The sequence below is a fragment of the Lycium barbarum genome, chromosome 4 (assembly GCF_019175385.1).
Source record: "Lycium barbarum isolate Lr01 chromosome 4, ASM1917538v2, whole genome shotgun sequence".
In the NCBI taxonomy this organism is placed as follows: domain Eukaryota; kingdom Viridiplantae; phylum Streptophyta; class Magnoliopsida; order Solanales; family Solanaceae; genus Lycium; species Lycium barbarum.
This window is the reverse complement of record NC_083340.1, coordinates 25,852,807-25,867,176: the sequence shown is the minus strand read 5'-3', so window position 1 is coordinate 25,867,176 and position 14,370 is coordinate 25,852,807.

The following is a 14,370-nucleotide window of genomic DNA, read 5'->3' as shown; positions in this document are numbered from 1 at the left end:
ACTAGTCCATTAATGACCAACCATGTTTAAATTCATCAACCCAATTTTCAGATCAGTCCAAATTTTAATACCCAGCCCAAAAGAAAATTGACCCAGTCCATTAACCCACAACCCGGCCCACTACCCTTACCCGACCCGTTTTTGTTCAAAACAAGGGAACCCTAGGGTTCCCTTCCTATTTTCAGCCGCCCCATCCCTTCTCTTCTTCGTCTCTCTCTTTCCTTTCCTCTTTCCTCCCTCACCTCTCCCTCATCTCCCTCATCCTCTCTTGTTCCCCCTGTCTCTTCCACCTCCCTTTGTCCCCCACGCTCACTGCCTTCCCCATTCCCCCAGTTCCCCACGCGTATCTTTTTTTTTTTATTCAACACAATGCAAAGAAAAACCCTATAAATAGGGGTGTTTGAATTGTTTGAAGGGAAGTTTTTTTTTGGGATGAGCGAAATCCCCTGACAATAACAAGTTTTCAGCCGCAAAAATCCCCTTACAAAGAGAGGTTTTTTTTTAGGCAGAAATTCCCCAAGAAACTGAGGTTTTTTTTTCGAATTGCAAGAAACCCCAATAGGCAATACTAGTTCTTAGCAGTATCGTTTGATATTGAGTCGAAATCTACACCATTTTTTGTTCTGTTTTACCCTTGGCATCTGTTGGATTCGAGGGTATATAAATTCGGGATTCGCAGCGTTTCAGAGTAGATTTGAAGTGTTCGAGTTTATATCGAAACCCGCGCCTCACTTCGCTGCACTCGAAGAAGGTAATTTCCCCTTTCCCTTTTACTTTTCTGTTTTATCTGTGTTTTTTTTGCTTAATCGCTATGTAGGTTTAAAACAGGCTGATTAGTTAGATTAGTTTGGTTAAATGGATAGTCTGTCTGTGTGTTGATATTAATCCAGACTTAATTAGTTTGTATAATGGTTTAATTATCGAGTTTGGCTCTGTTTGTGTAATTACATGTATTAGGTGTGATAACTTGGCTTTAATTGATTCAAATGTGTGAGTTAATCATGCTAGTTGGTTTAAGTTGCGTATTGTTATACAAATCTGGTTAATTAGTCAGTAGGATATTCGAACTTGTTTAAGGGTTGTTGTTAGGTCAGGCATGATTAGTAGTCGAATCTGTGGCTGATTTCTGTTTCGCTTCTGATTATATTAGCGAAGAACACCTTTATAAGTTTGTTCAATGTGGTTTAATAATGGCATAGTAATAGGGAGGGTCGAAATTGCAATATAGAGAAAGCATATCCAGTTTGTATTATGATAAGAATGATGGTTTGCGGTAAAGATGATTGAATCTAGTTTGTTGTTACCTTGATGAAGGGTAAATCTAGCCTGGTTTGTTTAACCTCTTGAGACAGATACTGTGATCATAGCATGATACCTTTTGCTTGACTTATACGAAATAATCTGGTGTATACGACTTCCATGCTCATGATGAGAATACTTTGTATGCTGCTTGCTTATTCTGGACTCAAATGGGCAAAAAATCTAGTTGAGGAGGTTTAGCTTGAAACTGATGAACATGATGATGAGATTTTTCTTGTATATTATGTCTATTCATGTTTAAAATGGCTCATGGTTGGGTATTGACCTGTTTGTCTGAGGGGCTGTCATTGTTCTTACCAAATTAAGAGTTTTGAAAGTTTTAAGTGTTTGCAAAACCTTAGTAAGCATAAAAGGGAAAGTTATGGGTGTTTGGCTGTGAAAAAATGGAATTTGGAAAGTTTAAATGCAAGGCTAACAAAATCTGAACCAAGGTAGTAAAATGTGAGATGAGTATGATTCTTCTTTGTTCCCCGATGTCCAGTTTAGGTTTCCTCTCCTTTCATCTTTGGTTTCAGTTCTGTTCCATGAGAAAAAAATGATTAATATGCTCAGATTGGTTCATAGGCTGCATATTTATTCAACTCGTTTAGCATGGTCCTTTGGTGATTAGTAGCAGTCTAATATGGTTGTATACTCAGATTCAGTTGAGGTTTAGATAAATATGCACGAATTTAACTCTCGAACTATAGTGTTCAATGCTATTGTCAACCTAACCTGAGCTAAGACAAATTTACCTAATCACCGGCATTCCTATAAGCTCTGTTTGAAGTGAAACTGTCCTAAGAGGCACTCATTAGAAGTTGTTTAGCCCACAGCCTGTTTGAATTTGATCCATGCCTAGCTTGGTCAGTCTGCTGCAGTGTTTTCCCACTTTGAAATGTTCCCTCTATGTCTTACTGTATGGAAAAACTCCACTCAGCTCTGTATTGATGCTTTGAGTTGGTTATCAATCTAATTTGCCTTTGCTCGTCCTTAGCAGTTGCATACTTCTCCCTTTTGCCTTGCCTACAGCTGTTGTTTACTGTTTTTGCCCTTTCAGAGGAGTATGTGCTTGACTTTATTACTGTTTGTGTCACTAAGGTCTTTTATGATGTGAATTTCACATGTATGTACTTGTGCATTGTCTCCTGCTCATGCCCATATCTGCTTTTGGAATTGTTTTCTGAACTCATCTGTTTTTGTACAGTGACTGACTCCATGACTTGTCTTGGCTATTTCCTTTCTGTTGAATGTGATAATTGACCCTGATGCATTCCTACTGTCCCACTCAGTTTGTTGCTTGGATTGTGCTTTATCTAGAGTTGATTATTCTCGTATACTAGATATGTCATCATGTATCATTGAATAAATTTGCATAATCTTTTCCCTTCATACATGCTGTTCTCTTTCATCTTGGCTGTTGCATACCCATGCTACCCTATGCTACTGTTTCCTGCTAATTTTTCTACATAACACTCCTGCCTCTTTGTGACTTGTTTTCTTATGTGTTTCTATTCCTCTCCTCCACCTTCTGTTTTTCTTCTCCTACTTGGGATTTTCATAATATATGAGGAAGTCTTATAATTGCCTAAAAATTGTTCAATGACTGTTGTCCCCCATATTCACGATCGCAAAGAAGGCCTTGTGTTCTGCCTGTTGGCCTCTGTAAACAAATGAACTGAGCATTGGTTTAGGAGACATCATGTATATATTAGGATATACACATGAGAGTATACCTGGTATATACATGAACCATTTACATTATACATGTTTAGTCTTATTTATTGGTTATGTACTAATCCTTTTCTTTCCATTTTTTATGCATGACCATCGCGTACGAGTCCGAGGGACTCGTCATCTTCCGCATTCGGTGTTGGGCCAAATCCCAACGAAACGTTATTCCTTTCTCGTCCAGCTCCTGTCCACAGCAAAAAAAATAGAAAACAGACTCTGGGCCAAGCCCAATAGCGCGAACAGTTCTCAATAGTCTTAGAAATGGGCTGAGCCCATTCCCATACAGCAGCAGCCAATCCGCAGCCGCAACATATAAGATTTATTGGGCCAAAGCCCAATAGCATGAATAGTTTCGCAGCAGTTGGGCCAGATCCATTCAATCTTCTTCCCTCTACCTTATTCTATTGTTGTGTATTTTTTATTTGCTTTGTATGACTAACCTTACCTTATTTTATTTTCTTAACTCAGATGAATCTTAATGAATTAGTAGGTTTAGTTTTAGTAATGGGTAGTCAATCTAAGGAAAACTAATAATTAGTTCCGTAAGCTTCATTTTCTTCTTTTTATATTAAAGTTATTTGTAGTATTTATAATATTTAATTTTAGGATAATTGATTTTCAATAGCATGAAATTCATATTTTTTGAGTCAAAGGAATCATATTTTATTATCTTGGGAATTTTAAAACGCCACTAAAGAATATTTTGTAGATATCTTTTAAGGTTTATACCAAATTATGCATATTTCAGTCAAATGTAGTTAATGAAACATAATCTTGTTTGTACTTCTAAAATGCAAAGCCAATTAATACATCATCGTTAGAGTTGCTTCAAATATTTATTAAAACATTGCACAAACTCGCATTTTCTTCTACTTATATATTATATGTAAACCTTATTTCAAAGAACATTATTATTTAAAGCCTTAGCTATATTTATAAGTTTATTTTAAATGGCATTTGAAGTTTCCTTTCATGCAAATTATTGCATTTTTACAAATCTCATTCTAAATAGCATTTTTTATTTAAAGCCTTAGCAACTTTATAAGTTTTATTTTTAATAGCATTTAAAATCTTCTTTTTTTTTTGCAAATTGTTATATTTAAATCCTATCTTGAGCAACATTCTTGTATTTTCCTTAAAACCTTAACAACCTTTCTTATCCCTTTTTTCTTAAAATTTCAAACGTCTTATTTAGCATTAATTAATTAACCTAAGTTTGGCCGGATAGCCGTAGTTAACGGATTCTAAAGGATGCCTAACCCCTTCCCTTTAGGATAATATAGAACCCTTACCTAGAATCACACTGGTTAAGCAGACTATTAGCGGAGGTTTAGTTAGCTTTACCTTAGTTAATAATTAGGTGCCCTAATTCACCTTAAAATCAACTAGGTGGCGACTCCTTAAAACAAAGCAATTTAGGAATCTCCAATATGTTGTACTCCGCTTAAACCCGGTTAAAATGGGGTATAACAAATGCTTCTTGGAAATCATTCACTCAATTGTTTAGACCATGAATGCTTCTTGGAAGTCATTCTTTCTGATAGAATAAACTTCTCACCCATATCGTTGAGGATGCTTTCATAATTACCCACAAACCGATTATTAATTAATGCAAGTAAGAAGTTTCAACTAAGTAAACGAGAAACAGTGAAGTATTAGCTTTATCAATATAGTTTAAGCAGCCGAAACAGTAAACTACAGCACTTGAAAGTTAGCAACAGAACATCCTTCAACAATTTCAGCTTCGATACAGTATACACAAGTTTCGACATAACATTTGGAAAAGGATTCGAGATGGGGTCTAAACTAGTCTAAACTAGACTAATACATACCTGCAATCAGATTCAAAATAAATGACATCTAAATTTCACTAACTAATTAATTCTAGCAAGACAACATATAAATCATGACTGACATAGAGCCAAACCAATATATAATACATACTTAGCATAGACAGACTAACACAGAAACAGATTCATCTATCAAACCAAATTAACTTAACTAAACTAACATACTATAATCATAGAATAACAAACTAAAATAACATAGGGCAACCAAAGAATGCAAAAAATGAGAAAAAGGGGAAATGAAGGATTACAATCACATAACAGAACTTTAAGCATTCACTAACTGATCTCGACAATGATTTTCAACTATTGATCACAAGCTTCAGCAGAGTGACAGCACAAATTTTAAGTAGCCAAAGGTTGAACTCAAAGGTTTATGACCCAAACAGAGAAGATGTTCTGAGATTACAGATACTAAAGCAGACGACAAATTGATAACACAAACCACATGGTTTAAATAAGATCATTTAAAGGAGCATACAAAAACCTTGGTTACTTTAATTACTCAAGTCGCATAACATTTTCAGCCTCAAAAGATGCAACTTTCAATTTAGCAAGCATAAAGTATCTATCCTAGAGTCAATCCATGCACTTTGCGAACAGTAATAGATTCAAATAACAGACCTCCGAGATCCACAGCACCCATTTAACGACAAACTCGACTACCTAGACTCTGTAATTTAAGCAGGATCACTAAACAAAATCTTAGATTGACAGTACCATATAAAGAAGTAGAGATAAACATATTTTTTATGCATTACTAAACTCATAACGTAAAGATCCAAACAGGGTTACACATCTAACATTTACACGCTGAATATGGCTGCATCAATCAAACATACGACTAACTCAGGAAATTTAAGTAGAATAGACCATAAATCATACATATTTCCATGGACAATACATTAATCATGCTCAGGTCATACAGCAAGAATTTGATACTAATATCCTAATTATAACACATAATGCCAACCTAGTATACGACTGAACCACATATTTAGCTGAAATTTAAAACATGCTGATTACTCAAACTGAATATATAATTAACACTTAAACAATGCAAAAGCTACAGAAATTAAAAGGGAAAGAGATTACCTTCTTCGGGTGCAGCGAAGTGGGTGCGAATCTTCGATCTACACTCGAACACTCTCGAATCCGAACTTGCGATGCTCAGATTCAAAGCAATACCAACGCAAATGAAAGCAGAAAAAATCAATTCGGTGTTCTTAACTCGATATTCAGAACTATTACCACTACAGATTGAGAATTTTCTTTTTTTTTTCTTAGGGGATCTTTGGCCACTGAAAAAAAAACTTATTTTGTAGGGGGTTTTTGGGGGTTCAAGAACTCGTTTTTTTTGTAAGGGGATTCTTGCCATTCCAGAACCGTTAATTTTCAGGGATTTTTGGATTCAAGCTCCCATTTTTGTAAGGGAATTCTTGCGATTCCAGAACCTGTTCTTGGGGAATTTCATGAATAAAAAAAAAACTCAGGTTCTTTGGGGGGTTTCACCAATCAAAAATCCTCCGGTTCCAGATCTCCTCCTTTAAGGATTAAACTCACAACTATTTATAGGCCTTTTTTAGCTTTTGCGTTGAAGAAAGAGAAAGGGAGCGAGGGTGGTGCGGTAGGTGAAAAAGGAAGAGGAGCGGGGGCAAACCGAAGTGGGGGAGACAGGAGTGGGGGGAAGAGGAGGGAGCGTGGGAGAGAGGAGAGAAGAGAGAGAAGCGATGGGGTGGGGGGGGGGTGGCGGCGTGGCTGAGGAGAAAATGAATGAAACCCTAAAAGGGTTTCCTTTGTTAAGTGAAAGGGGCGGTCGGGTCGGGTCACGGGTATTGGGTTGGGTTAATCGATTTTTTGGGCTGGGGTGACTTAAAATGTGGGCTGATTTCATGAATCGGTCCGAAGATAGTATGGGTTGATTGGGCTCGTATTTGAACTAATAATAATAATAATAATAATAATAATAATAATAATAATAATAATAATAATAATAATAATAATAATAATAGCTAGTAACTGTAATAGAATAATGAAACGCCGGTATGGATAAGAGGCTATTGATTATAAATATATTTTTAATTTGCCAAAAATATTAGAAGCGTAAATAGGTATTTCGGAGGAGAGGCGGGACAAAATTGGGTGTCAACAGGTAGTGCTTCCAATGTGTAGCCGCGAGTATGTTCTGCACATGCCCAAACTGCCATAATACACGGTCGGGTGCGTGATGCTCAACGATGTCCATATGGATCAATGGACACCGTGCAGTCCACATGTGCTCACCAGACCTACAAAACGCCCGCAGCTGACCCAAAACCTGATCATACGGCGTCCATATGAAAGCCTATAAGAGGATTTCAACTAGTTAACAATAAAAGACTAACAAAATTTGATCATACGGCGTTCATATTAAATTAAAAAAACTTACCTCAGGCGCCGTCATGCGGTCTAACTGATCCCTAAACGGGAGAATGACATGGTGCATCTCCACACCTCTGGTACGGCCTCGCGACCATCTCCGCACGTATAGCATATCCTCAGCAACATAGTCATCGGGAGGGTGAGCAGCTATGGACTGAAAAGGTCTCAACCTAGTCCACACCCATATCTGTCATAGTCATCAAAAAAATTATTTATCAGTCGTTGTTTCGAAAAAAAATATTTAGTGTTTTATCTACACACACTTAAATAAATTACCTGAAGAAGAGGGCTAAATGCAGCGACCTCAACCCTCTCGCCCATAGAGGCTCGATCAAATCTTCTATACATGTAAGCCAGGAAAGCGGCGCCCCAACTATAACATCCTAGCTGCTCTAGGTCCTCAATAAAGAGCAGATACCTAATGCTCATATTCGCACCCGACGTGTTCGGGAACATGATGCCCCCGAATATGATGAGAAAATATAAGCGAGCACGTCGGTCAATATCATCCTCTAGCGTCGCCTCGCCAATCGGATGTTGCAGATCTACGGGGCGCAAGTGAGCATGGAGGGAGGACCGCAACAACCGACTCCGTCCACGCATATCCCCTGCAGAGGCTCGAAACCAGCGAGCCTAGCCATCTCCTGGCGATACGACAGCATCTCCGGAGGCTCCACTCTATACAATGCCTGTCCATCAATCTGTACACCATAAATCACCTCGACATCCTGCAGGGTGATGGTAGCCTCGCCAATGCGGAGATGAAATGTATGGGTCTCCGGTCGCCAGCGCTCAATCATAGCTGTCACTAGAGCCCTATCGTGCACAAGCCAACCAACCTCGATGCAACTGTAGATACCGCCCCGACGTAGTATATCTATGACACGGGGATGTGAGGGAATAGCCTCTAGGATATCCCATGCTGACTCCCCCAAACGGGTACGGACCACTCTACTAGAAGATACCGGTGCATCTCATACATACTGGGACCTATGCTCATGCTGTAGATAAAGTACCTCTCTGTTGTCGAAGGGTCCCGGCTCCATGGTGGTGTCCTATCTATTTTAGGCATTTTAAATTAATCATTAATAAATGAAGTAAGGATTAAAGTGGTATAATTTTTACGCATTTTAAATTAATCATTATTTTTTAATTAATCTCTAATACGTAGTATTAGTTATTTAATCTTTTACCGAGAAATTATACAAAGGATTGAATCCTAAACTAAGGATTTTCAATTTCTAATTAGCAAATAAATAAATTAACAATTAAAGATATAAAGATTAATAATTAACAAATCAAAAAATTAACAATTAGCTAGCAAACAATTAGCATATAATAAATAAATAAACAATTAACTAACTAATCAAATAATAAAAAAATTAATTAGCATATAATTATTAAATAAAGCGAGAAACTAACTAATCAAATAATTAACAAATAAACAATTGGCTTAACAAAAACTAAAAAAATAATTAGCTAGTCTAACAATTGAAATAACTAGTCTAACAATTACCAAATACTAAATAAGCAACTAATAAACAATTAACAACAACTAAACAAAAAAAAAAAATTAAAAAAAAAACGGGCTGAAAACAGCCCTTTTGCGCAAAAAAAAAGTGCGTAATTTTTTTTTTGTCCATATTCACACAATAGTAATGCTTAGGTTAATAAATTAACAATTAACAACAAATGAAGAAAAAAAATTTAAAAAAAAAAAAAAAGAAAAAAGGGCTGAAGACAACCCTTTTACGCCCAAAAAAAGTGCGTAAAAGTATTTTTTTCATCCACAACATAATGCTTAGGTTAATAATGTAATAGAAAAATCGTAGTGAAATACCTAGATTGAAGCTTTGATTTTGAGTTTTTGAATTGAATTATATGATGCTTTATTGCGAAAAAACTTATTCCTAGACTTCAATATACCACTTTTGGGTTGGAAATTGACAAGAAAACGATGTTTTTGATACCGTGGGACCTCGGAAAGGGACATTTAATGGCTGATTTTCGTTTTATTTTTTGAATTCTGGGGGGACCAGTGGGGAAGACGACGGGCCCGATATATTTGGCTCTTTTACGCACATATTCTGTGCGTAAAAGGAAGTTTGGTGTAAAACTATACTTTGGTCCTTTTACGTACATAATCTGTGCGTGAAGCCTATTTACTTTTTTTTTTTTTAATAAGTTATTTTGGTTTCAAAAATTTATTTTGGGGTTACAAAAGTCTTGGGCTCCACTTCAGGACATGCCACAGTATTCTCTGTCCTGTGGTCAAACCACAAGTTACCCAACACCAAAAAAAGCTAAAAAAATATATTACCGTGATTTTTTATAACTTGAAATAAAAATACGTATTTAGCTATAATATTGCATTTTAAATAATTTATTATGAGAAAAAGATTCCTAATTTGTTGCATAATTTTAAATGTGTGGCAAAAAATTATAATTAGCTATGAATTTCTCTTAGCAACAACTTTTTGATGTTTCGGTAATTATTGCCACGATAATTAGTAATTATAGCAAAAATAAGAAATTTAGCATTGTCAATTTGATTTTTGTGGCTAAGAAATGTTACGATAATATAATAATAAAGTTTGCGAGTACTCTTAGGTACCTACAAAATTTTGATGTTCATATCTAAACTTGTTAACTGGTTACAACCAGACCGGACCGGTAATCGGTTAACAAACCGGCCGGTTTCCAGTTTACCGGTTAAAAACCCGAAACTGGACCGGTCCGGTTCAAACATGTCCAAAACCTTTTTTTTTTTTTGGTATAGTATATATATATATATATATATATATATATTAAGTTATACTACATATACCTAAAATATACTAAGAATATACTTATATATATCAATACACTTAGGTTATATAACTTATATATATATATATATATATATATATATATATATATGTTTAAGTTATATGTATACTATATATACTTATATATTATAACTTAAGTTATTTATAGCTTAACTTTTTTCTAAGTTTATAAATTCGTATTTTATAAATTAAGTATATTTATATTATAAGTATATCCTTAGTATATTTTAGTTATTTTTCAAGTATATAACTTTCTAGTTTTTAATTTAAGTAGATATATATTATAAGTATATTCTTAGTATATTTTTGGTATATTCCTAACTTAATATAAGTAAAAATATGAACACAAGTAAATAGAAGAAAGCTCAATGAGCCATATATTTTATTCATTCTTGGATAACATTTATTTGCAAGTTGTAATTTTTTTTAACTTGCAAATAATACATGAGTTGCAAAGAAATAGTAGAATAATAAAATCACCAATTCTCAATCATTTGGTTAATTTCCCCCATATCATATTCGGCCATGGAGATATCTTCAATGTCTTCCATTTGGTCCAGTCCACTTGCTATCAAATCTTCAATCTCTTCCTCTTCGCCTTCCTCCGCTTTTAAGTTTTGGTTGCGTCACTCCGATCTAATCCAATCGTGAATGTACACTAGTACTTGCAAGCTAAAGCCGGATAATGAGTGTCTATGGTCTCCAATTTGTTGTCTTCCTTGGCTAAATGCACTCTCCGAAGCCACGGTTGATACTTGAACCGTAAGGATATCTCGAGCCATTCTTGAGAGTATCGGGTGACTTGCCTTGTACTTCTTCCACCATGCTAAGACGTCCAATTCATCTAGTTCCTTGATATCCACATTTGGCTGAATCAAATAAAAGTTATATTCATCAAAGTTTGCATTACAAGAAGGAGTTGGATGTGAATGTAAAACTTTTAAATGCGACAAACCCGACAAGCCCTTTTTGCTACTTTGAGAAGTAGAAGGGCGTGGAGCAACGGGTGTAGCATGTTATTCCAAATTAGAATAATCAGTAAAAACTTTTCTAAACTCGGCATTAATAGCGAGTTCGGCTTCAGCTAAAGATGGTTGAACTCCCTCTTCAATTTCTAAAAATGTATAAATTTGACCAACCAATGCTCTAGTATAAGACACTTTTAAACAAGGATTTAAAAGAGAACTCAATATAAATAAAGTTGGGATGGGAAAAAAATACTTCTTAAATTTTGTTGTCATATCAAAAAAAGCCGCTTGATAACTGGGTTTATATTTATACTCTTGTAAAACTCTAGCTATTTCCGCTAAGTAGGCTAAAATTCCGGTTACCGTGGGATAGAATTGTTTAGAAAAAGCAAGAGTTGCATTATAAAAAAATTCTAAGAGTTCAACACATTCCTTAACATCTTCCCAATGCGTAAAATTTAACCAATCATCATTATTAATATTATATTTGTTGTGAATTTGTTGTATGGGAATCCTATACTCATATGCTTGTTTTAGCATAATGTAAGTGTAGTTTCACCTAGTCTCAATTTCTACTTGAATTTTTCTAGGTCTATGGTTATTTTCCACACAACAATTCTTAAAATCTCTAAGTCTTCCCCTATTAGCATTACAAAAAAGAAACGCAACCGCATCTCTAACTTTTTGAATAGAATCGTCAAAACATACAAAACCATCATTAACAATTAAGTTTAAAATGTGACAACTACATCTCACATGAAAAATATTTTTTAGCGGAGGGTTAATTCTCTTTTTAAAAGACCAATCGTCTTTGTATTATTAGAAGCATTATCTAAAGCAATACAAAGTGTTTTTCTATAAATGTTAAAAAATCTCATAATAGTAGACATTGAATCCGCTAAAAATTTTCCATCGTGATGACCTTTCCCTTCATCATATAAAAAAGCTATAATTATTTTTTGCATAACCTAATTATCATCAATCCAATGACATGTAATAGCAAAAAAATCTAACTTGTTAAGACTAAGACCAAAATCAGCGGTAAGAGAAACATTACAATTTAAAGAATTAAATACATGGCGCAAATAAAATCTATATTTTTTATACAAATCTATAACATCCGCTCTACAAGTACTTCTAGGAATACCCTCAAATAACGGATTATAACAGCGTTGAATGTAAGTAACAAACCCCAAACCCGAAGGAAAGGAAAATGGTAAACAATCATAAGCTGCCATTTTAGCTATTTCTACACGCTGTCTTTTCTTGTCATACATAAAATTTTCACCGGTTCGTGGGTCTATCGTCATTTGAATACCCCCCACATTTGAACCCGTTTGCTCTCCTCAAACATCCATATGTTTCTTTTTCATATGACCATTTAGTGTACCTGTTCCACCATCCTTACCAGTTCCTTGCCTAAAGGCAAATACTTGTTTGCATATGTTACATTTAACTGTTTGGCTTTCCTTATCCTTAGTCATAAAATTCCAAATTTTAGCGGTTGGCTTACGAGTTCTAGGGGGTTTATCTTGTGTATGTGATTGTGCAGGACCTGTATCTCCTATGGAATTTTCGTGGGCTTGTGTTTCACCATCATCATCAATTTCATTAAAAGTGTGGGTATAATGTTGTTGCATTGCCTCATGACCTAAAAGTGGATTATTTCCACCAACATCAATACCTAAATTAGGTGTTTCTTCCACAAATGTTTCCTCATTAAGCCCACCCCTAACAATACCACTACTACCTGCACCACGTCTAAATCTTTTCGCCATTATTAAATAGAAATAATTTAAATCACACTTAAATAAATCACAAGAAAATAAATTGCAACAAATTAAATTGCGTAAATTAAAGATAGAGTTGGAACGAAGGTACCAAATGCCGGACTAATTTCCAACAAAGTGAAGGCGGCTAGAATTGCAAATCCACCAAAGCTACTTCGGATTGTTGCAAAATCACCAACTCCACCAATAATATTATAATTGCAAAATTAATAATTGAAACTATAATAAGACTTTATAATATTTATTTGAGAGAAATTTAAAGTGGCTAATTGTTGCAAAGTAATTATAATTGAGAGATTGAGATTTGAGAGAAAGAGAAGAGTGAATTGGTGTGGATTGAAATGGAAATGGAGAGTGGTTTATATAGGGGTAGGGGATGGGTTAAAGTGTTAAAAAAAAGTTTGGGGGTTGGGAGGGGGGGGGGGGGGGGCAAAATATGGATTTGGGAACGTTTGGCAACGGCCATTTTTGCAAATGGACCGTTGGCCAACGGTCCAAATTAGCAGCCCAACGGCTACAATTAAAAAATAAAATTATTCGACCGGTTTTACCGGTTTAACCGGTTCCGGTTCCAAAAAAATAGAAATCGGACCGGTAGTTAATATATGGTTAACCGGTTCCGGTTTCGATTTTACCGGTCCGGTTACCGGTTTGAACCGTTAACCCGAACCGGTTAACGGGTTTATTTTTGATCGACAAGAAAATGATGTTTTTGATCGCGTGGGACCTCGGAAAGGGACATTTAATGGCTGATTTTCGTTTTATTTTTCGAATTCGAGGGACCAGTGGGGAAGACGACGGACGGGATATATTTGGCTCTTTTACGCACATATTTTGTGCGTAAAAGGAAGTTTGGTGTAAAACTATACTTTGGTCCTTTTACGCACATAATCTGTGTGTGAAGCCTATTTACGTTCTTTTTTTTAATAGGTTATTTTGGTTTCAAAAATTTATTTTGGGGTTACAAAAGTTTTGGGCTCCACTTCAGGACATGCCACAGTATTCTCTGTCCTGTGGTCAAACCAAAAGTTACCCAACACCAAAAAAAGCTAAAAATTATATTACCGTGATTTTTTATAACTTGAAATAAAAATACGTATTTAGCTATAATATTGCATTTTAAATAATTTATTATGAGAAAAAGATTCCTAATTTGTTGCATAATTTTAAATGTGTGGCAAAAATTTATAATTAGCTATGAATTTCTCTTAGCAACAACTTTTTGATGTTTCGGTAATTATTGCCACGATAATTAGTAATTGTAGCAAAAATAAGGAATTTAGCATTGTCAATTTAATTTTTGTGACTCAAAAATGTTACGATATTATAATAATAAAGTTTGCGGGTACTCTTTGGTACCTACAAAATTTGATGTTCATATCCATAACTGCAAGTACGTGAATGCATATGAATAGTGTTCTAGGGTGTTGTTCCCAGTTATGGATATGTAACATCAAAATTTTGTAGGTACCCAATAGCTCAT